General features: G+C 34.9%; 1 protein-coding gene across 14 annotated transcripts in view; it reads left to right on the forward strand.

Moving 5' to 3' along the window:
* The window catches only part of NPAS3 (neuronal PAS domain protein 3), an 876,176-nt gene that overhangs the window by 293,641 nt on the left and 557,987 nt on the right, over window positions 1–24,548 (forward strand). The window lies entirely within an intron of this gene.

Genomic DNA, 24,548 nt, shown 5'->3' on the forward strand with positions numbered 1-24,548 from the left:
CTCCAAATACCATCACAATGGGGATTTTGACTTTCAACATATGAATTTTAGGAGGGGACACAAACATTCAGTTCATAACACAAGGAGTTCTAACAACCTGTAATAAAGGTACAGTTCATGTATCCCAGGCTGGAGAATCCAGCAAAATGTAGGAATGCAGTGAAAATTAATCAACCCAGTCATTTTAACGTATCTTCAGAATGGCTTATTGGTAGCAAGGTTTTCTGGTCAGTGGAGTTGAACACTCCTGAGTTCAAATCTTTGGGACTGTGAACACATTTTTTCGCTTCAGTTTTCTTGACTGAAAAAAATGGCATAGTTGGACCTGTGAACCCAGCTTGTCTATACCGTCTACTGCACTGAGCTGAGATTGTGCTGGGAGGCTTATATTCACATAGGAACTTTCAAAGGTATATTAGGATTCCCATTTGTGATTTTTAGTACACATTCTAATTAGGGCTTTTGTTTTTAAGATTATGTTTTTAAAATGATATTAATCAGAAGGAAGAGGTAGCTCAACATGCACAGTTTTTTGGGGGAATTCTAGCATGTAAAAAGTCTTAACTTGTATCATTTGATAAAGTGGAGGATATTTGAAGCATTTCTTAGATGATGGGTGATTTGGGTGTGTTATGGCAGCTTAATGTTTCTTTAATACTTAACGAGACATGTGGAAGTTGATTTTATAAACTGTTAGTGTAGATATTTCATTGAGTTGATAGGAAAACAAAAAAATTCTTAAAATATACTGCATCTGAAAGGAAAGGCCAATTTGCTGAAACAGGGAATAGAGTTGACATTTCCTTTCTCAGAATTTTGGCTTAATAGATATAATGTTATAGTAGGTTTTAAGATATCAATTTTTTGTTGTCATCAGGGATCTGAAATGGGTTATTTTCTCCTTTAATTTTACTCACCTATTCATCCTCTAAATATTTGAATATTTATTATATTGCAAGACTCTGTACTAGGCTCTCTGGGGGATGCAAAGTGGGGGAAAAAAGCAAACCATCTCCTCTAGGAGTTTATAATCTACTGGGAGGGAGTGACGCATTCTCACCAAATAATAAAGTAGGGTATTATTCATGTTGAAAGAGGTCTAAGCAAACAAAGTACTGTGGGATCCAGGATGATTAACGCAAAATGAGAAAAAGACGGTAGTCCTTATTACAGTTTTAAATAGGTGATCATAATGAATATATATACAGTACTTTCAAAATAAAATATTGTATTATTTTCCAAGAAAATTATTTTTTGAACTTCTACTTTGAAGTATTTGCCAGGTCTATATTTTAGATATCTGTTGGTGTTGGGGAATTTATTATGCATAAATATAGTTAAATATTTGAATGTGATGACATTTAATGAGAATTGTGCCCCTCTAGATGTAAGGTAAACTTATGAAGGTTTTTCCTTTCAGAAAAGTATTTTAAACAGGATACCCAATGCCATGTAGAACACAGAATACTCATGCATATCTCTGTTATCTGAATATACTTACCAAACAACTAAAGGCATGAATCACATACCATACTTATAAACAAGAGCTTAATCAAACATAATCTTTTAGTATCTTCTCTCTGATAGCTTTGCTTTTCATAGAGATGGAAAGAGAGAGGTTTGAATGAAGTGTATTTTTAAGTTGTGAAATCTTAATGTATGTAGTTTATAGAAAATCCCTTGGCATCCAAGACCTGAATATAGAAAGGATCAGATCAGAAGAGTAGCTACTATCCTGGGAGCTGGGAAGTCGAGTGGCCACAGTTCAAGCCTGCTACTGAGGCAGGGCTCAGAGTCACATGCTCACCTTCCCGGCCGCTCACATGCATCTCACTAAAGCCTGTATTTGCGAGGGAAGAGTAGACGGCGCGAAAGAGCATGTTTTTTACTTTTATTTCATTTAAATTAGCACAAAGGGAGGGAACAATTTTGCTTCACATGTGAAGTCAGTCATTTCTTGGGTTGCTAGCTCAATGTTTTAGCAGAACAGCTGTTCTGTACAATGTGGCTTTCTGCAAGCAATATTTCTACTGCTAGAAAAGTGGCAGTCTGCCAAAGAGAGTGCCCAGACCAACCCCTAAACAAAAAAATCTTTTGTCAACGACTCTAATAATTTGTACAATTCAGGAAAGGGGGGTTGCACAGTCTTTGCAGATGTGCATTTATGATGCTATTTTTAAGCAGAGCAGCATGAAAGAATAGATTCATACGAATTGTAAGTTGATCATTCATTTTAAGCATTTGGCTTCTGCTCCTGCTAAAATTTCATTCTGTGGAAAGAAAACACAGCCAGCCCTGAAACGAGGTAAGGCAGGGTGTGACAAGATGAAATTCTTCATTTTCAGACCTGTGATGCCTGCTGAAAAAGAAAAAGTTTTGGGGTCTTTCTCCCCAGCTAAAGAGATAAATGCAGTCTGCTGATCCCCTCACAGCAGAAACTTGTTATCCTTCAGCATTTTGAGGAAATAAACTCTTAATGAGCCTGCATTCTTTTACAGCAGTCCATTCTCTGAAAATGAGTTTAAGTGCTGAAGGAAATGCCAGAAGCATTTACACAACCAGCGCCAAACTATTATGTGTTAATTCTCTGTAGTTTAACATCATAGACACCATGCAGTTTTTCTAGTATCAAAACCTGGTCTGTTTTCGGATCTGTCCTCTGTGCTCCGGCTATCCCAAATCTACAGCAACAGACTCTGCTAGCTTTGAACCCACGGATGGAGTTAAGAAAATAAGATGATTTCCATAAATTAAAGACCCTTGGAAAGAACACTCAAACTTCTACTAACAGCAGAGGATAAAATCTGATAGAATCCTCATCTTTTATTTTTATTCAACAGTACACCTAATATTTACATAAGAGAGAATTACATCTAGTCTAGATTATTAAAATATGAAATCATATACTCAAAAATGACATAACATTTAATACAGATTTATTCTATAAGGGTGACACGGAGCAGAGAAGACCATAGAGTATTTTAAGAGAACACAATAAAGTGAACTGTAGAATGTTCACTGCCTTGATCAAAGGCTTTCTGTAATTCTGAGTTGGAACTTTTGTTATTCTTATTTTTCTTTTAAAATATACATTCTTTTCATATTCTGGATAGGTGTGAAAAATGCTCAATTAAATGGAGTAAATGTCATATTAAACCAGGTGTATTTTTGCTTCAGCCAGAATGCAAACCACTTATGTTCATTTTCTCTGTCCCCTGAAACTGTAACATTTTATGTATACTAATGAAAAACACAAACCGTGATTGTGGGAAGTTGCTAAAATTGCGTTATTTCACTCTACCAATGCAGATATGCTTTAAAAAATAGTCATTCAGGTGACCTGCTAGATCATACTTCATTGTTACTCAAGTGTTCTTCAAATATTCCTTCAGTTTAATAAGGAGTTACACTGAAAATTACAATTCTGTTTGCTTGTGCAAGCTTGCCAGTGCAGGGTTACTACACTTTGTGAAATGACAAGTCCTGGACAATTGTTTATAAAATATTTTATAAGTTCATAAAAATCACAGTTTTTATATATCAAAGAAATTCTCTTATGTAAAGGATTTCTATAGCAATTTGTATTTTGTAAAATCAGTTATTTTGCTAAAGCAGTTCATGACTCCCCTCAGATATATACTTTATGTTCATATTTTTAACGTTTAATTTTTCTTAGAGTAATGGAATGAAAAATCTATAAACAATAAATTTGGGCTGTTGATTTGTATTTAATAGCTATATATTCCAGGAAAATATTGGAGACACAAAATTATTCATGTTATATTCCTGTGACTTTGCTTGAGCCAGATATGACTTTTTGGTTTAGAGCCTACACTTCTTTAATGTTCTAGTATGGTGATCTATGATCATTCTTTACACTTACACATTACCGTTTCTAAAAATCATAGAATTCACATGCTGCTCTTTATAGCAATTTTAATATTAATTGGGTAGAAAAACATGCAAAGATACTACACGTCATCACATTTCATTTCTTATAAAACCTCACGAGATGAGCATCATTTTTCCTTCTCGTATGTAGAGCTCTCTTTTAATTATTCCTGTTCTTTATGTGCAAAAGATATCTAAGTAAGGGGAAAAAAGGGGGTGTTCAAAGACTCTTTAAGTAAACTTAGATGCTTTGTATATTGACCAGTTTTTCCAAATGAAATGCATTCACTTTGGCCCTTGACGTAGGCAAATGGTTCAAGAAGCTCAAATCCATTCATACTACCCTCTGTGCAAAAAGCAAGAAAAACTCAAAAATCATTTTCTATAAATGCTTATCTATCACAATTCATGTAGATAGTCCTATAGAGAGAATTGGTATGTATTTAATAATAATACCATGTAGTCTTATCAACCATTAGGTAATGATTACATTTCAGCACATTCTAGCCAGAACCCCCCAAAATAGATTGAGTGACAGTAGCAAGAAGACAGTTGCTTAGATTGTGATCCAGCTGATGTCAGTATTATTGTTTTTGTTAGCTTGTGAGTAAACTCCACAAGAAGAAAACATTCAGATCCAGTCCATAAACTTCTCTCTAGACATAACCAAGTTGCTGGGCCAGCGTGGACTCAGATTAAGAGTGTGGGTACTTTGGAGGGATTCATCCCCACAACAGAGCTTGTTTCCTTTGTTTGACAAGTACTAAACTACACTTGCACACTTCATCACTCATTCTTAGTTGTTTATATGTTGAAACTGTATTATGAGATCATACTTTCTGAATACACTCAATCTGTTTTTCATAATTTGACATTCTACTATGGAATAGTGAGATGACTTGCGCAGTGTTAACTAGTGTCAGGTTTATAATCTCCCAATATCTTTAGTTCTTTGCTGAATTCATTCCCTTCTTCTGCGTTGCTCTCTCTTTTGAATTATGTTTGTGGCAAACCTCACCCTTCCTGTGATTAATGGGTGTTAAAACAGTGAAATCAGAGTTCTCATATTTTGTTCTACAATCACTCCCCTTAGCTTTCGTCTACTTCTATAATACTATTCTTTTCCCCTTCTCTATTTGTTCCCTATTTAAATGAGTCCTATAAGTTACTACATTTCATGGTCTTTTTCAAAGAATTGCAGAGCAAAATTGTCGAACAGTAGTAACATTTTAAATAATGATTAAGCAATGCACAGAAGAGCAGCCAGTGCAAAGCAGATATTTAAGTGCAGGTTTCTCAGAGACGTTAAAATTTCACTTAGTTTCTAGGGCGTGTAGTGCTGAATGGTGGATTTAGGGGCTGAAGAAAACTGCCCATTGCATTGTAGGTCACTTATACCCCATATGTATAACAAACCTTATATCCAAATCAATTATATGCTATGGATCTCTATGCTGATGTTAGTCATCTGATTTGCAGAGAACTAGAACTAATAACCTTTTCAAATGTTATCAAATGATGACAAATCAAATTACTTAAATGATGATTGATCAAGTGTTTGATATTTTAATTTTGAATGAATCTACCTCGAGGACTTGATATTTCCCTTAGTTTGAGTAAAGACCACAAATGCTAAACAGTCACATAGTTCATAAATTTCACAAACAATGAACCCAGAATGCTATAAATTAACTTTATTTACTGACTTTAAAATAAATGAATGGCCTTTAGCATAGCTATAGACATAGCAAACTAAGTGGAAATTGAGGGAAAAGCACCTGAATGGAAGTACTTTTAACTATATTACAGGTTTGTTTTGGATGCAAATGAATCTGACTAGATTTCTCAGTAGCAAAGGAGACAGAAGCTCTTACATGTAGGTCATCCTGCATTTTAGGTTGCTAATGATTTCATTTTATTGTCACCGTTTAGTTACATACTGATCATTTATACTGACAAAAAGGATAAAAAGAAAACAAGGAACCTGTCATCAATCATTCATTTAATCAAGTAGCAAAAGTAGATAAATAAACATACTGAGTTAATTATTCTTCTGTATGTAATGATTGACAATAAAGCTAATTTATGCTTATTTTAACCCTTTAATATTTAGTGCTGTTAGGGTTAATGGGAATTAGCAGTTGTAGAAAGGACTTGCAGGTGACCTTCTTGTTCCTAAATTACCTTAAGGGAACTCAGTATTCATACTTGAGGTATTTATTCATTTGAAATCTATCCTGATAAAGAGTTGTAGTTATTTGCATTTAAGCATATTAACCCTATGCTATCAAATATAATGAAAAACAATTACACTATGTTGGTCTGCGTCCTTTGTATTAATCCTATTCAGACTGTCTAATGAAGACTTTTTCTTTGAAATGTGCATTCTTAATATGTAAAATAATTTATAACCAGATACAACTATGCTGTCAATTCAAATGTATATTAGATAAAGCACTAGTGGAAAAGAAGTCTTAGTGACAGCAAAACACTAAAATACGTTTTTAAGTTAAAAGGGTCCTTGAAAGTTATAAAAACCTAGTTTTTGGTTTGCTAGCTTTTTTTTCTCCAGTTTTTCCCCCAAAATTTTGTCTGGTGGCAATTCCCTTTAAAAAATAATTTTACTTTTATTAGACTTTCCATAAACGAGATACTCTTCAGGTAAGTGTGTATAATAAATCAAAAGTTATAAATATTTTCTCTGGAATCTTTCTAGCATTCTTGTCTAAATCAGCCTGCACCCAAGAAATGGGCAAGTAATAAGCAGACCTAAGGGATTTAGGCATGCAAATAGGAATTCAGTTGTTGATTAAAATTATTGTACTAAGATTTGAAAGACAAACTGTGGTTGCCTCTATGGTTAGAGATGTATTTCTTCTAGATGCATTTTATTAAATGCCATTTTTCCTTAGCCCTTTTAATGTTTAGTGTAGCCAAATTCTAACCACTCACTAAATAGACTTCTCTTCCGGCTCGTATGTCTGGCCAGTTCAGTTATATGAAACTAGAAATGAAGTTAGAGAGAGTTGGTGAGCGAGAAAACCGTGGCCATGTGGTGGCTAGACCAGAGCACATTTTGCGCGAATGCCATCCTTTGTGTAGACTCTCTTTTGTCCCATTTCCCCAAAAAAGTTTGCATAATTTTTTTGTTTTGGCTTTTTAGAAAATTATCAAGTTTACTACGGGTCTAGAACACTATACCTATGAACAGTAAATTTCAGTAGACTTCAAGCTCGTATCACTGTTCCTAGATTCCCACATTTGGTTTTTGATTGCTCATGTTGCAACTCACCATCTGTAAGCATTTGGCTATAATAAGAGATTTTGCTCATGACGCTTTCTGACAACTTGAATAGATACGGTATTGTAGCTATGTCTGTAATGGCACAGTAAAATTTGAAAAATATACAACATTTAAATTGTAGGCTACAAACTAGATAAAACCAGATACTGAAGGTCATTCATTTCATCAACTCAATGTGTAAATGAAGGACTATGCATTAATGGGGAAAATATAGCTTTGGAAATAATAAATTTTGTGTTACCCACATTTCTTAAGTTTAAAACAATTGTATTTGATGAACGAATTCCTCTACCACCCCACACTCCTCCTGCCATAGATGCCTTTAAACTTTATTAATTTATGTGTAAATGTGTTAAAGAGAAATCTTTTCACTCTTTTTTTGTCCTTTGTTTGGCTTCTTTTTACCTGCATGCGTTAATTAAGCGATAGTATAAATGAGGAGTGAGAATTTGTGGTCTTTTTGTTCACTGAAATAATGGTTGATCTCTTTAGCTTTTGTCTGATTTGTGGCTTTCCTTTTTTTTCAGCTAAAAATGTGCAACTAGCAGGTTAAGCATAATGTAGATTATAATCACTGTGGTAAGAGTGAAATCAACAACTCTGTTATTCCTTCCTTGATGAATCCTCTTTGGTGTTCTCTGATGGCATATATTTGAAGGAGAAAGTAAAAACTGGGGGAAAATGATGCTAGAGACTCTCTAAGTAGGTAATATATACAGGGTGCACATATATACACCCAAATACAATCATAGTTTTGAACAGAAATATTTGAACTGAGATACTTAGTCCAAATCTACTGTCATTCTGTTCAGGAGGAAATAAAAACTCTGAAATCTGTATTTATCCCTCTCAGAGACACAGAACCAAATGAATCTTTTGACTGCAAGTACATCTTGCATACAAAAGACTAAAAGTTCTGTTGATACAATTCATTTTTTTTTTTTTTTGAGACAGGGTGTTGCTCTGTCACCCAGGCTGGAGTGCATTGGCACAATCATAGTTCATGGCAACCTTGAACTCCTGGACTCAAGCGATCCTCCTACCTCAGCCTCATGAGTAGCAGGGACTATAGGTGTGCATCCCCAAGTCTGACTAATTATTTTTTAATTTTTTGTAGACACGGGGTCTCACAGTGTTGCCCAGGCTGGTCACAACATGATACAATTCTGAGAGATAGTTAGCATCTATTTGATTCATCTTAATCAGCAGGTTCTCTATGCCCCAGGGTTCAAAGTGAGAAAGATGGCAAGGTTGGTTCTGGTTTGACTTCTGTCCTTTCTGGATTCATCTCCTGTCACCACTGAAAAAAAACCAAAGAGGAAAGGATTGTTTTTAGATGCCTGTGCTTGTCCAGAAGTGATGGATTGAAGCTAAAGCTCTCTTCCTGACCAGCAGGTTCCCTCATTTTGTTCCACCTCAAGCTCTGGCCTGCTCCTGTGTGTTACTTGCACAGCATCTGTCTAGTTGAAAGTCTTAAAGTTATTAACAGTTTCTCTCCTTTTTATTACCTCATTGTAATTTTATTTATTAATTTAGAATTGAAAGTATATATTATCCATCTGACATGTGTGCATGGAGCTTGGAGATAGAAAAGAAATAGAAGATGCATTTCTCTTCATGAAACGTTTGTAATTTATTTGTAGAAACAAGACTTATTGATATAAAAAATTTGGAAAGCATTTGTGAGAGCATCGGATATCAGGTGCAGTGTGAGTTGCTTATTAAACTAAAGAACAACCCTAGCCTGGAGGATGTTAGTGCATTTTCTCAAGGCAGAGATGCCCTGAGACTTGTGGCTGGCTTTGAAGTCAACTCCCTGTGACCTTGGTTGATGGACATTCCCAGGTCTGGCTTCGACATTGTAGTCTGTGACATGGCAAAGTAAAATCATTTTGTCTCGATTTTCCACAGGTCTTAAGAAAATGTGGAAAAATTCATATATTCAAAGATATATTCAAACAGTGCTCTCAGTTTCTTGGAGAAGCTGTTTATGTTCACATTGACCACAGCAACATTATACTGAACCTGTCTTAGCTTTAAAGTTTTCAGTCTTTATGAAAGATAAATCAGTGTTTTGATGTTACAGTTCATTACAACAATCAAACTGAATTATCTAAATAATGAGATTTTTGTTTGTTTTCAGTGGCTTTTAGGAAAAACTTAACATATTATGATTAAGCCTTTCATAGGCTATGGTTGCCTTTTTGAAGAAACGTCATGTTTTTAACACAACACAGCAACCGTGGATACATAGGTATGTGTTCATTGAATCTTTACTATAGAAGTGGAGTGTGGTTATTTAACACTTTAAAGACTTGACGTCACATTCTTTAGATTTCTGATATTTCATCATGCTCGTTGATGTAATCTTACTGTAGCTCTCATGTTTTCTCCTACTTTGTTAAACAGCATTTCCTGGAATTTGGAATGCCATTTTTCTTGGCACTTTAGTGGGCAGCTTATGCACTCAAGGCATCACCTAAGTACCAGCAGCACATTCTTGACTGAATAATGATGTATGTGGAATGTTACTTTTTTTGCCTTATAAATGGATAGCAATTTACACAGCTGTGGATGTGGGATGTTTCAATCCCAGACCATGTTGTAAGAAAAATTGAATGACAGTGAGCAAAACAGCAGTAATTATAAAACTAATTACTAAATGCTGATGATGCCCATAGGCTTTGCATAACTAAAATTAGAAAAGGAAATTGCTTTCGGCTTCAGAGAGGCAACATGCTAGTTATTTCACTGTTTCAGTCAAAGTGGAGGGTAGTATATAAAGTTCAATCAGGAAAATACATGCATACATATATATCTGTAGATTTGCATATACATATATTTTTCTATGTTGAAATGTTATTCACTCTATATTACAATTTTATTTATAGAACTTAATGCACAGGTATTTACATAAAGAAGGTAAGTATATTAAAATATTTGAATGCAGTATATAAACTGCATTTTTGCATATGCTATAATTATAACATTAAAATGAATATATTTACAATATATTTATATATATTTAGTTTTTCTCATGTACATTTTCACAAGCAAAATGTATACATTTCTGCTTTTGCATAAAGAACCCAATCTTAGGAATTCATAGCACATTTTTCAAAAAGAATTATTTAAAAAATTAAAATATTGATTGGCTCAGAAAAAATGAATTAACATGTTTTGGGAAGGCAAATGATTGATAAATTCAAAGTCTACGAGGCATACCTTTGTTCATGCTCAATTTGGAGCTAAGAAATACATGACATTAACTCCAAAGAAGTCACTAAGATCGTAAACATATTACCTGCAGACCCCAGACAGTTCTAGGATTATAAATGTTAGAGCTGATATTGATAATCTTCAAATAGGAAGTACTAGGATAATGAATTCTGTTAATATGCATGTAAATGGAAAATGACAAGTTTTAAAATGCGACCTTTTTTATTGAAAGCATATCCTTGTTCTTTACAATTAGTTGGTTTCTATTTCCATTCTCTCTGTAGTCCTACAGACAAATGTTGTAAACTCTTCTGAATAAACTATTGCTGGTTATGTTTAAGTTTCAGATTAAGTAGATCATGGATCAGGAAGATGAATCATTGTTGATACAGAGGAAAAATACCTATTTACAAATTTGAGTAGTTTGAATGACCTAGTATAATGTTTTATTTAATTTTCTGCTGCACGTTGTTTTTAGAAGTCTTAAGACATTAAAATGGCAAAAGACGATACTGTCTGTAGATGTCTATTATTGAAATGAAAACCAAGTTTAACTGAATCAAGGCTGTAAGGAAATTCTTCTTGTAACTTTTACCTAGTGGGGCAGTACAATGAGTTAGTTCTTCCCATTTGTGGTAGTGAATTTAGTAATTAGTTCTTTTACCAAGGCAAATGGTCTAATAATGGAAGAATAAATCACAGAATGCCATATAAAATGAATATGGAAAGTCTTGCTTCGTGTGGAATGTCTGGTAATTTAGTCAGCTGAAACTAATATGTGTACAAGTTGAGGCAAATTCTCCACTTCTGCAAGTCATACAAGGTACTAAGAGTTATAACAAATCACTGCTGCTTATCATTTGTCCTTCACGTGTGAGGTTATGTCAGTCATAAAAAATAAGTATGTGATCAAGACTTCAAAAGGCTTCGAGTGAGCTAAAATGAAACCAGCATGTTTATATCATTTTTTCAATGGCATTTATTTGGCCTCACATTTATTAGCTTCCAATTTGTTCACCTGGGGGTCTGAGGGGAGAGGAGGTAAGAGGACTTCTCAGTGTATTAGTGCTGAGAAACATTGGTTTTCTTTTAGTTAAGTGATAGAGGGGAGTTTCAGGGGAAAAAGAGATGAGCAAGTGGAAGAGAGGTGTGTACTTACAGAAAACCACTTCATCCAACAGATAACTACTGAGGATTTAATATGTGCCAGGCTTACAACCATCTTGAAAGGAAACAAACTTGGCACTAGGTGATGTTTGAACTCAAAATTTTGTTATTTAATATGTGAATCAAATTTTAGTAGAAGACAGATAAGAAAACAGTTTTTTCAAGGATCTTTGTTCAAAATTCATTGTCATTTGACTCATTAAGGCAACTCACAGTGGCCTGTGGGGTACTGTTTTTATCCATCAGTACCAGGAAGCAAGCCTTGCTCACAGACAAGATCATTTTCTACAAATTTTCTGTCATGTTTCACCTTGGTAATCTCCATCTCTTGTGTGCAAAAAGAAACAATTTATTTTCAACACTTGAGGGATATAGAACATCTGACTGCTGTCATAACCTATTGTTTTTAACATAAACATTATAGCTGCATTTGCCTTGAAATATTTGCCCATTATTGCATAAATCTGAGCCGTGTACAGAAGTGTCACCTTGTGCTCTCCAGCATCAAAATGGAGACCTATCGCCTAGAAAGTGCAATTTGCTCCCTTCACATATATTTACTTCAACAAAATTAGAAATAGTTTTTTTTTTCATAATTGAGTTAAACAGTGCAGTAACTGAAGAAAAACTTGTGAGAGAATGCACTGCTTTTAACCATAGGAGTAGAACCCCTCAAATGTGGCTAAGGGCCTACTATATTTTCCTTTATCAAAAGATGGTTGATTGCTTAATGGTCAAAGCACTACTAAATAGCCTGTTCCACTTTACTAGAGAAAATGTGCTTTACATCAGTTGCACAATGTAATTCTTTCTGTTGTTTTGGTGGAATTGTTTTACCTTGCATGGAAGGATGCATGTAAGAGAGAGGATGATTTGATAATCTTTTGCAATATATAAGATTTCTAAAATATATTATTCATAGGATTCTGTTAGTTCACTTACAAAGCTGGAACCCTTTGCAGTGTACTCTGATCATTCACTTACAGAATGCCTGATCATTCACTTAAAGAATGCCATAGTTTACTACTCAACATATCTGGTTTAAAACCAAAATAACTGTTTATGTTAAGCTAATTCCTGGCTCCATTTTGGGTCCCTACTCTTCTTTTTCTTTTTCTTTTTAATACATTTCAATTTTATATTTCATGTACCTCTCTAAGCTGTATTAAATAATAATTGGACTCTTTGTCTAATTTCATTACATGAAATAAAGCCTTCTTTTTGTGTTGATAGCCTTGTCTGTTGATGATGTTTAATTCATCATCAAGCTAAAATAAACATTTATTGTAACATATATTATTTTGTATTTTTCTTCTGGTTAGTACTCTTCTTTAATAAACTCCAATTCACTGTTGGAGAAGTCAAGGGAACATTTGTTGTTTCCCATGCTCTGCTTTTTCCTCTCTTGAGAGACCACATCGCTTCCTTTCATTATTGCCATTATTTTGAACTGTTTTACAGCTGGTTCCTAGTCTGACATCATTTTGTAATCTTTAAAATGTAGTTTTTAAGCACCTCTTAGGGACTTAATATTTCTACTCTGTTATAACCTTTTAATTTACTGATCAGTTGCCATTTTAGAAGTTTTTTTCCATAGGTTTGGCCTCTGCAGCCTTCTTTGTGTTCTTTTTCATTTTTATACTAATAATTACAACACTTCCCAATTAATTGCCGTTTGTGAATATAATTGATGTGTTTCCTCCCTCTCCAGACCACTAATGAAGATGTTAAATAAGTCTTAGCATGAGGCTAACCTCAGCAGAATTCCCTTGGACCACTGGCATATTAGAGTTTACCATAGCTCTGTTTATTTTCTCTTCTTTTAAGAGTGCTTCTGGTTGAGACATTTTAATTCATTTTCTAGGATTTCACAGTAGTGAAGCTCTGCATGAAGTGTCTTGTCTAGATATACTATGCCTGGTGAACTCTGATTTTCTGAAAACTAAGGCTATTGATTTACTTAGATGTCCTAGAATCTTAGAAGCATTTTTTTGCATTCTAGACAGTGAAAACAAAAAGCTTTTGTAAATGTAATGTGTGAGATATTATCACTATAAGATAAATTTGACTGATTTTTTCTTGTTTTGCAGTATTGGCACAAGGGAGTGCATCAAAGGTGTTTAACACAAACTATGTAGCTGTCTTAGAAGAGAGCATGCCTCCATTTCAGTCCAACAATATTGGGTCCACTTTCTCTATGATCAGAATATTACAAAGGGAGTGGAGAATAATTTATATCAGAGGTTCTGTGACGGAATGAAATGGAGCTCTTTTGAAGTATGATCTCTGAAAGCACAGCATGAAGCTCAAATAAAGTGAAGGACATTCGCTATTACAAGTAATGTCCTTAATAATCTTGTTAGTCTAGTCTCCCTCTGTACGAGACAAATGGAACATTATTGGCTTATGGGCTGTAGTAAATAATTTAGTTTCCAATATTCAGGCTGCTTTGACAGTAAATTAAAATGACATGAAAGGAGCTTGTTGAATAAAGAAAGTATCCAATCAAATTTAATTGGCATGACTAAGGCAGTAGAAAAATGTTTTATAATTAAACCATGTTGTCTTGGAGCTTTATAAGCATGTATGAATCAAAATGTCAAAAATTATTCTTTGATACTGTGCATTTAAAACTTTGCATGGTGAATAGTTTCCTTAAACAAGCTTCTAGACATGCATATTGATGTAACATGAAAATAGTTTCATGTTTTAAATAATAAGTGATAAACTTACTTCTTCATTTGTAAACCCTTGTAAGTAGCAATTCTGATAACAGGCCACTTAGAAGTCTCCCTTATAAAAATTTTGTTTTCCAATTGATATACTAATAATTCAGAGAAGGTTATGATTTTTATTTTGGCTATCTTATGATTCTTCAGTGCTCAACCTTTTGGTGAAGAAAAATAAGTCGCAAACTCACTGAGCAGAATAAAGAATAGAGAAAGAATAGTATTGAGAATAAAAAACAAATAACGCAAGATGTATTTTGGTTTATAGTTCCCTTCTCAAATTCAAGATGAATTAGATTTTCTACATTTGACAGTAGATGTGTCAAGTACCCTTCTCCTATAAAAGTCAGGAAGCCATGGGAATTTCAGATTTTTGTATGACCACCTGTCCCATTTTTTCCCTTCCCTGAAAGTGGTACATAAGTAAGTGCCCATTTGTAATACAATTTCTAATGACGATCTTTCCACAACTTAGCTGGAAAATATATGGTGGTGTCTGAGTCTGCAGAGATTGCTTATAAAAACAGAAATGAGCTTAGTGAATCATTTTTCATTCATAGCCTTTTCAAATGTCTTAGTCAGAGTAAGCTAAAGATTAGAGAAGGTAAGCGAGAAGAGAGGTTCAGATGCGTCAACATTATTCAAACTATGAAGATCATATGTGGCTTTTTCTTAGAGATTTGGGTATTATTATTTTCTAATCTCTTGATAGCTTTTCAGTTCAGGGAAGATTTTTCATGAATAGTCACTCTCTTCTCTTGATTAGACCCAAATGCAAGTAGCTGCTTCAGAGATAATATGGTTTGTGCTTACATTGCTCCAAGATAAATCTAAGACAATATGCTACAAATTCATTGTACTGCTCTTCATGCAGTGCTGTAGCATTAGATGATGTGTAAATGCATAAAATATTTTCTTTGAGTAAAAAATGTTAAAAATGAGTAGTCCTTAAAGTCTGCCATCTCTACAGTCTATATTTGAAGGCTTTTAAGCCTAAAGCACATTTTTATTAAAATTTGGGCCTAGGAACAAATTAAGGGGACTGTTTTTTAAAAATCATGTTTTCCTTAATGTTTATCCAGTAACCTCCATATGCATGCAAGTTACAGAGAAAGGTTAAGTTTTAATTGTTTTCTGTTGTTTGGTTTTTATTTTAAATATATATCTAGCAAAAATTATTACTAACATAATGTTTTATGCACCATTGTGACCTGAAAGGATAAAAATAAATGAATAACTTTATAATGGAAGCAGAAAAGCCTCATCAGAGAAAGTTTCTGGAGAGAATAATGCAAACTGGGATATCTATCTCTTTACCTATAATCACTATGTCTGAGAATGCCATTCTTTCTTGTTAATCCTAAGTAATGTATTACCGAGACTTTTTTTTGAATACCTACTCCAGTGGTTCTCACAGTTCAGCATGCATCAGAATCATCTGGAGGTCTTGATAAAACATTGCTAGACCCCTCTTCCAGTGTTTCTGATTCAGTAAGTCTAGGGTGGGGTCCAATAATTTGCATTTTAACTAGTTCCCAGGTGATGCTGCTGCTGCTGGTGAAACACACTCTGAGAACCATTCACTCATATTATCAACAGCCAATTATTAATCTCCTCCTGTGGGCTAAGGACTTGTCTGTGTCTGCTGCCTGGATGCTGAAGGTCTGTTCCAGGATAAGCTAGCACAGAACATAGACATTTAAGAAGAACAAAGATGCTACCTTTGGCATTGGCCTAGAGCACCATGGCAGTTTATGGCAAAACACATAAGCCAGCTTTACCAATTTAAAAAAAAAAAAGTGCAAGCTGAAGGCTGAAGGATGAGTAAGAGCTTCCCAGGAGCAATGGAAGGAGGAAAAACAGATATTTTGGTGACAATTTGTATTTTTATTTAGTGTCAGTCCAAAACATCATTAATGTTCTCTAAAGGGAAAAGTTACTATTGCTTTTAAAAATGTGACTGACCAATTGATGTTTAGAAAGGAATAAAATAATGGGAAAGCTTTTTTTTCTAGAAGGCTTCCCAGCCCAGCTCACTTCAGTTCTGTGCACATAGGTTTGTTTGATTTCCTATACATGTTGGGGTGTCTTTTTGCACTAGGCCTACTATTTGAAAAATCTAACTTTCAATTTTATTGATATCTACATTTGTTAAAAAAAAAAACAAAACTATGCACCAAAGCACAATATTAGGATTTTCACCATTTTGGGTTGGTTCACATTGTTATAATTTGCATTTTACTTCCTAGTTACATGGAGACTTATATCTTCCACTTCTTCCAAGCTTATAGAGAATACCCAATAAATGTTTTAGAAATTAAAAAATTATTTTCTGTTTTTAAGTAGTTACTTAATTGAACTGCATTTATTTACTTTATCAGTCTTTTGAGTTGATCTAGCTCTGAAAGCAGTTGGGCATTTAGAACTATATGATGCTTCTAGGAATAAAGATCTTGAAATGATAGTGGTACATAAACACTTGTGGCTTCTGCTATCTTGGACCTTATATCTTATGGATGTAATGTTAAGTAAAAAAAAAAAAACAACTTATATTTATCTGCAAATTTTTTTGGTAGCTTGCTTTAATTTTGTCTCCTACAAACTCTAAAATATATTATTTTCATTTTACAGATGAAACATGCCAAGAGAGGCTAAACATGAGGCTAAATGGCCTCTAAGTGGTACAGTCAGTATTATAATACTCCTTTGACCAGTTCTCTACTCTTTCTACTATACCACTTTACCAGAGCCTTTAATTATTTATGCTTGCCCAATCTGGAATGCTGAAAGCTAAAACCTCAACTCAGCAAGGCATGAGTAAAGGCCACCCCATACATGTCAACTTGAGTGATCGTGCCTTCCTTGCATTGTTTTCTTCTGACTTGTCTTTGCACTTGATTTTGGGACAAGTGGTTTTCCTCTAGGCCAGTGGCTTTAAACTTCTTTTCTTGTTTAGTCTGATAATATTTTATCTTGACAACAGATACACACAAATACACAGAAGGCTATTTGAAAACCATAGCTCTAGGCCTTGGTTCCTCACCCTGGCAGTTTTCCTGATGTAGCTGAAGGCTTTTATGGGAAGGATATAGACTCCTTTTCATAAAAGCAGGTGGTATGACTGGGGCTATAGGTGATACTTTTTTTAATATGATTATATTGTATTATTTTTTAATATGATTATATTTTAATATTTTTAAATATATTTTAATATAATCATAAAATATAAATTAAATATATTTTAATATTTAAAATATATTTTAATCATATTAAAATCATATATAGATGCCCTAGTCATACCACCTGATTCAAAACATTCATTGACTATCTGTTAGACAGTTGTGATGATCAACCTCATTGGAGAATAATAATGATAACTAATACTACTGAGTATTTCTGTGTGCCAGGTTCTATTAAGTGCACTTCATGGATTATCTCATCTAATCCTCACAATACAGAATTAACCAGTTAGAATAACCACAATTCAAACCCAGATAATCTATCTCCAGATCCAAAGCCCTTAACTTATGTGACGTAGGGTTCTGTCCTAACTTCTCTCTTCTCCCCTCAATCAGATAGGTGCTTCCTGGTTCTGAAATAGGGGGTATCTGTTGACAAGATATTAGATTCCTTTAAAGTAGCCTATTAAAAAGTAGGTTATTTTTAAATGATTGATAATACATATTTATACCAGAAGTAAATTACCAGATAGGAATATGAAATGGATATGCTCTATCCACCCTGTTATTCACAAGAAATATTCTCAAGTACAATAGTAAGAAGAATTTCCAAACCAGATTTGACATTTCACAGAGTTAAACACACTGTGTTGAGGACCTATTACAGTTTCCTCTAATACTTGTTTGGGTTGTCTGTCAAACATTTCCTGACACTGTGTTAGTGAGAAAGTCCAAAACTATCTCATACTATGGTGAATTAAAAAAAAAATAGTTAGACGAGTCACAACTTTAAGTGTTCTAGACAATGTACAATATCAATACCAAATCATATTTTAATTTTTTGTTAGCAATAGGTGTTTTTTTTTTTTTTAGCTGGCTCGCCAACTTCTATGATCCTTAAAAACAAACAAAGTCTTGCTTTTTAGTTGCTGCTTTTTCTCCTTTCAACAACTTTATAGTTGGCAGTGAGGACATGGATATGGAAGTCACCTGACTTGAGGTCAGAGCTTGGCTCTGCCAGTAACCAGCTGTGTAACCTCGGGTAAGTTTATGATATGCCCCGAGCCTCAGTTTCCATCTCTGTGTCACTGAGACTGTTAGCGCCCACCTCATAAGTCGTGGTGCAGACAGCATGAGATAAGCTGAGTGGGAGCAGCAGCCCAGTGCCCACTCCTGTTAAGAACTAAGTGCTCGGCCGGGCGCGGTGGCTCACGCCTGTAATCCCAGCACTTTGGGAGGCTGAGGCGGGCGGATCACGAGGTCAGGAGATCAAGACCAACCTGGCTAACACGGTGAAACCCCGTCTCTACTAAAAATACAAAAAATTAGCGGGGCGAGGTGGCGGGCGCCTCTAGTCCCAGCTACTCGGGAGGCTGAGGCAGGAGAATGGCGTGAACCCCAGGGGGCGGAGCTTGCAGTGAGCCGAGATCGCGCCACTGCACTCCAGCCTGGGCGACAGCGAGACTCCATCTCAAAAAAAAAAAAAGAAAAAAAAGAACTAAGTGCTCTCTTGTTCCTTTCCTATATTCAGAGCTTTGATTCTAATTAGAAAAGTATCTACTTTGAAGTTGGTCTGACAAAGTTCTAGTCTTTGGAAGAGAATGTGTTGTTCCTAATCTAAGCTGTCCTAATGAAATAGTAGGCAGGCCAGGCATGGTGGCTCACGTCTGTAATCCCACCACTCTGGGAGGCCAAGGCGGGTGGATCACCTGAGGATCAGGAGTTCGAGACCAGGCTGGCCAACATGGTGAAACCCCATCTCTATTAAAAATACAAAAAAAAAAAAAGCCGGGCGTGGTGGTGGGTGCCTGTAATCTCAGCTACTTGGGAGGCTGAGGCAGGAGAATTGCTTGAACCCGGGAGGCAGAGGTTGCAGTGAGCCAAGACCATGTCATTGCACTCCCACCTGGGTGATAGAGCAAGACTCTGTTTCAACAAACAAAATAAATGGTAGGTTATTTTTACTGGTAACAAACTTACCAGTATGTTAACAAAAACAAAAACAAAAACAAAAAAAAGAAAGAAAGAAAAGAAATAATAGGCAAAGACAGAACTTTCTAGCACTGTATTTGTGCAAACTTCCTTACATTCTAAAGTAGAATATATTTTAAAAGAGAGTACTTTAAATGTACATTCTAAAGTACTCTCCCCATTATTACCTGTGTTAATGGGATGTTATCAATTGCATTTAATTTTAATTTTTTTAGCGTTGTAAATACCATTGCAGATAAAATATTTTCTGATTTCGACTCTTTGGGGAAACCAGCTAAGCCTTTCAGTACCTCAAATAGCTGATTATGAATAGACAGTATTGCCTTTTGTTTTACATTACTTTTTTTCTGATGAAATTTTTTAGAAATATTCAGAATTGCCTTTTTCCTTTACTTGAATATGAGGAGAAGGCTTTGGGCTGATTTTGAAATAGAGACTGGTTGCCTTAACTGCCACAGTGGAAGCCCTTTATGATCCTGGTGGTGCATATGCAAGGACAGCGGGGCATTGTGCATTCATGTAGGCTTTTCTTGTAAATTCTTGCCACTTTTTGGTAAAATTCACTACAAGTTGGTAAAATGACCACACTTTATTGTGTATTTGTCACAATTTCCACATAAAAAGTCATATTCAGATTGGAAATTAAGCAGTTTAACTTCAAACATAACCTTCCATAATTTGTTTTTAGAAGTCCTCATGTCGAAAAGATAGAATTACTTTAAATTAAAACCTATTTGCTAATAGTACTTTTTTTATTTTTTAGAAATCATCCTTAGTAGTGAAGTGTGGGTTACAAGATGAAAACTGTAGAGAATATACATTCACCCTAGTCTTTGTTCTCAGGTTCATTACAGACCTGGAAAGACAAGCACCCCAAACCCAGGAGGGCAGTGTTTGCAGAATCCAGAGTGTTTAAAAAGGGCATTCTATTTTCATGATATAGTTTAGCTAACTAGACAACTTCTGTCATGGCAAAATTGTGATGAAAGCCAAGTTCAATCCATGCAGGGCAAGATGCATGAGCTACAATGTGTGAAAAATGACTGCAAGTGATAGGTTTTTACTGAACCAAATTCACAGTGATACAACTGCTTACCTTTTCACAGTGACACTTATTAGAACTTATGAGAATCATAACAGATAATCTCTTCCTAAAGACAACATAACTTTGTATCAGCTGCAGGATTGTGTATGTTGCTGGCAAGGTCTGTAGTCTGTCTTGTTTAGTCTGGACACTGCCACATTGGCTGTCATAAAAACAATTTAAAATTCTTACCAGTATGTTAAACAGCCTCCAATTCTTTTCATGATTCATAATTTTGGATGTTCTAATCTTTAGCAGAGAGATTTAAAATTGATTATGAAATGTATATTTTTATTCCAGTGTTCACTTGAAATATACAAGTTTTTCACCTCTTCTAATTCCCCATTCAGTATTTTGCATGGTTAAAATATGAGTGTAAAAATAGTAGATTTTTTAATGCTTTTGTATAGGCTCGGGAGAGTCTTTCTTGCTATATCTAGCTGGAGAAAGGTAATGAACTGTAAAATATGTTGAAATGATTGGGGATTAAAAATCTCTGGTGTGTAGTGACAGTGCAATTATATTCCACAGTAAAGGTTTCTTGTATTAAGAGTAATAAATAAAACTTATTTTTCCCACTGTGATTTGTTGTCACCATCATAATGATAGCTTTGACCTTCTTCCTCTTCAAATGTCGTTAGCCTGTGACCAAGTAGTCAGGCTACAGCAAGATGCTGTGAAAACCCAAGTTTGAAGTCAGATTTCAATAAAACAATTCTTATAAAACCACAGCAGTGAAAATCTGAGAGCACAGTAGATGCCTTTTGGAATTCTGCAAATGTGTTGCTTTTTCAGTATGGCATGCATACTTTCTTCGTGTTATTCTTTGACTCCTGTTTCAGGAGTTGAGTTATGTTTAGAATTGGGTTTAAAGTACTGACTATATTTGAACGTATACCACGGAAGTAAATTGACCCTACTAGCTTGCAGTCCCTACAAGTCAGGCTCAAATTGCTGACTGACATGTCTTAGGAAATAAGTTAAATAAAAATTTAAATCTTTATAGAGACTGTTAAAATTTTCAAAGATTATAACAGTACTCATTTTTATTGAGTAAGTAGGGCAGGGGATTTAAGATTATGTAAACACTACTTATTCTTACTTTTCGCCTTTTTTCCAAAGCGAAGTCAATAATCAAAATTATTTCGAAGAGTCAAACTGAAGAACATAGTATTGTTCAGTTGGTGCCCATCCACTTTACTCCATTTTAATTCCCGTCCCCCCCACCTTTTTTTTTTTCTTCCCTAACAGTCTCATCTGAAATGTGGATGTCGTGGAATGCCTTCAGTGCAAGACTCCTGAATAGCACTGGGCCATATTTATTCATTAGAATTATGTGCCATTTTGTCTCCCTTTCCTATTAAGCCTCATTTGTCTGTCTAGAAGGTCAAAGGAGCAGCTGCCTCTGGGGCTGACCTCTATGCACCTCTATTGTTTTGCTCTTTCAAGGATACTAACTCTTTCCTTCTTCCTGGGGACCTGCAGGATTGTCTTTTCAAAGCATTTACTCTTTCTTAGGTCAGGGAGCAAGAAGGACAACCGCTTACATGTTCCTGTAATCCCTGCCGCTTTACAGTGCAGTTTTGTCATCAATTGCCATCTGGATGAATTGATGCTGCGTTTTAATGATCTCACAGTTCACAAGTGAAATCAGCAAATAATGGATACATTTGTACCACTATTTGAAAACCTTGAGTTTATGCTTTTTGAATGCTTACTACACTGGGTAACTGCATCAAACTCAGTCCCTCTATTGTAACACGTTTGGAAGCAAATCTGTCATACACACACACACACACACACACACACACACGCACACCCCTACATATACATATATAATTGTTACTGTTCCATCCCCACTTTTAATAAGAATGGGAGTTTGGTACAGCATTTGCTACAAACAAGTGGCCACTTACTCCAAATTTCTGTGAACCCAAATAATCAATAAGAAACTCCTTTACTTTACAGGAACTTTGCAGTTACATCGGGGTAGGTAGATAATGAGAGTGAAGCATTGAAATGTGCCTAAATAACATGCTGTTACAAGCCTTATGATAGATTTGTGTTTGACTTAACAGCTTTTGGAACCTAATAAAAAGAACTTAATTGACAATTTCTTGAAATTGCTGAGAAAACCTAGTGATGTTGGTAGGGTATAATAAGGAGTTTCTCATTGCTGTCTTCAAGATTGAGCCTACACATACAAAAAAAAAAAAAAAAAAAAGGAAAAAGAGGCTTTATCTCTGTGGTAACTCTAAGTAATTGATATACAGACAAGGTTTGGTTCCAATTTGCCAGCAATAAAGTTGTAATAGGGTTTTCTCTGCAATTTTAGCCTTAATGTGCTCATTCCAAAGAGCGGTATTTTTCCAAGCGAACAAATAACATCAGTAAAGCTTACGATCAGTAATAGCCCCACACTGATGCTCGCATTAAACTTGTTAAATCAATTCACTAGACACTTTCTAAAGTGGACTGTCTGTTTACTTTGACTTGCACCCTATGTGGAGGATCCATCAGTTACATTTATTTGAATGATCTTTACATTCAAAATTGGTAATTATTCATGCTTGATTGTGGTTATGAATGATCCTCTTTTTTTCCTTCCTCTTTTGTTTTACGGTTGCTCATTTTTCAGCCTTTGGTGTTTGAAGTATAGGAATGTTTGAAGTATAGGAATGAGACCAACTACTTGAGTAGGGTTATTTTTTCCTCCCAAAAATTCATGTGCATACTTGGTTGCATAAATACCATGGATAATATCTTTTATAATAACCTGCCCTTATTCAGAAGGTCTTGTTACTCTTGAAACAACCAAACAAATGCACAAATAAATGTATTTATACTTCTCAAAATGGGTATAAATTCTAACTGTATTACCAAAGGTAAAATACAGTATATATTGGGCATGGAAAATGTTAGACCAGAAACAGATAGCTGGTGTTCTAGAAAGCATTTTTTGGAGGTAGGCAATCTGCTAACCCTGCTCATTTTTCATTGGAACAAGCTGAGCCTGCTACTGCATGCTGCCTTTTGTCAGTAAACACAAAGAGAAATCTGAAGCCATCAATCTTGCTTATCAATACTACTCAGTGTGATTCTTTTCCTAGCCGTTTTCGTTTTTCTTTTCTTATACAGAACTTCATTTTTCTCAGTGTCCTTTCACTTTGGCTGTGAATGAGTTAAGGGGTTAGGTGGGTAAAACAAAATTAATGCTGTGTATTTGCAGAATTGTGTATTGCTTAGGGTTGGGTGGGTGTACCTCCATATACAGAAGTCAAATGTGGCTAAGAGGGCATTTTCTGAATAAACTGAGTTGCCTGGTGATGTCTGCATTGGGTATGATTATAGCCACTGTGTTGCTTTCTGTGGCTGGAGCCCAGTGAATGAAAAGGCAATTCCCCTGAAATCATTCCAACTTTTTATGTGTCGTTCATCTGCGTCCTTAATCCAACTGTTTACTTTTTATGCTTATCTATATTTAATATTTTTTCTTCTACTGGAAGTGAGGATAGCATACTTTTAAATCAGATATGTTACATAACAAAAACATTATCTCAGAACAAATATGAAAAAAATCTTTATAATTCAACAAATAGCCTTAAAAGGTATTAAATCACAAAAGCATTATGTCCTTGCTTCAATTTCATATTATTGTAATAATGTTTTATTTTATCACATGGAATCACAGTTCTGTGAAGTAGTCTAGTACCATTATAGGGCTTTAGCTTGCATTATAAATTTAAATTTTAAAATTTTCCTCTGCTTTCTCTTTTTTTTTTAGAGGGGACCTGGCCCAATTTCTTTCAGACCTTGGTGTTGAAGCACATTGCAATTCCTTGTCTATGTTTACTTCTTTATTCAAGCCCCAGATTCATAATTAAAGAGATAAGTTTATTACCTGATGGGTATTTGAACCTTTCGTGGGTGTTTGCATGTGTGTGTGTGTGTGTGTGTGTGTGTGTGTGTGTGTGTGTAATAAA

This window comes from Pongo abelii, chromosome 15, assembly GCF_028885655.2.
Source record: "Pongo abelii isolate AG06213 chromosome 15, NHGRI_mPonAbe1-v2.0_pri, whole genome shotgun sequence".
Classification (NCBI taxonomy): domain Eukaryota; kingdom Metazoa; phylum Chordata; class Mammalia; order Primates; family Hominidae; genus Pongo; species Pongo abelii.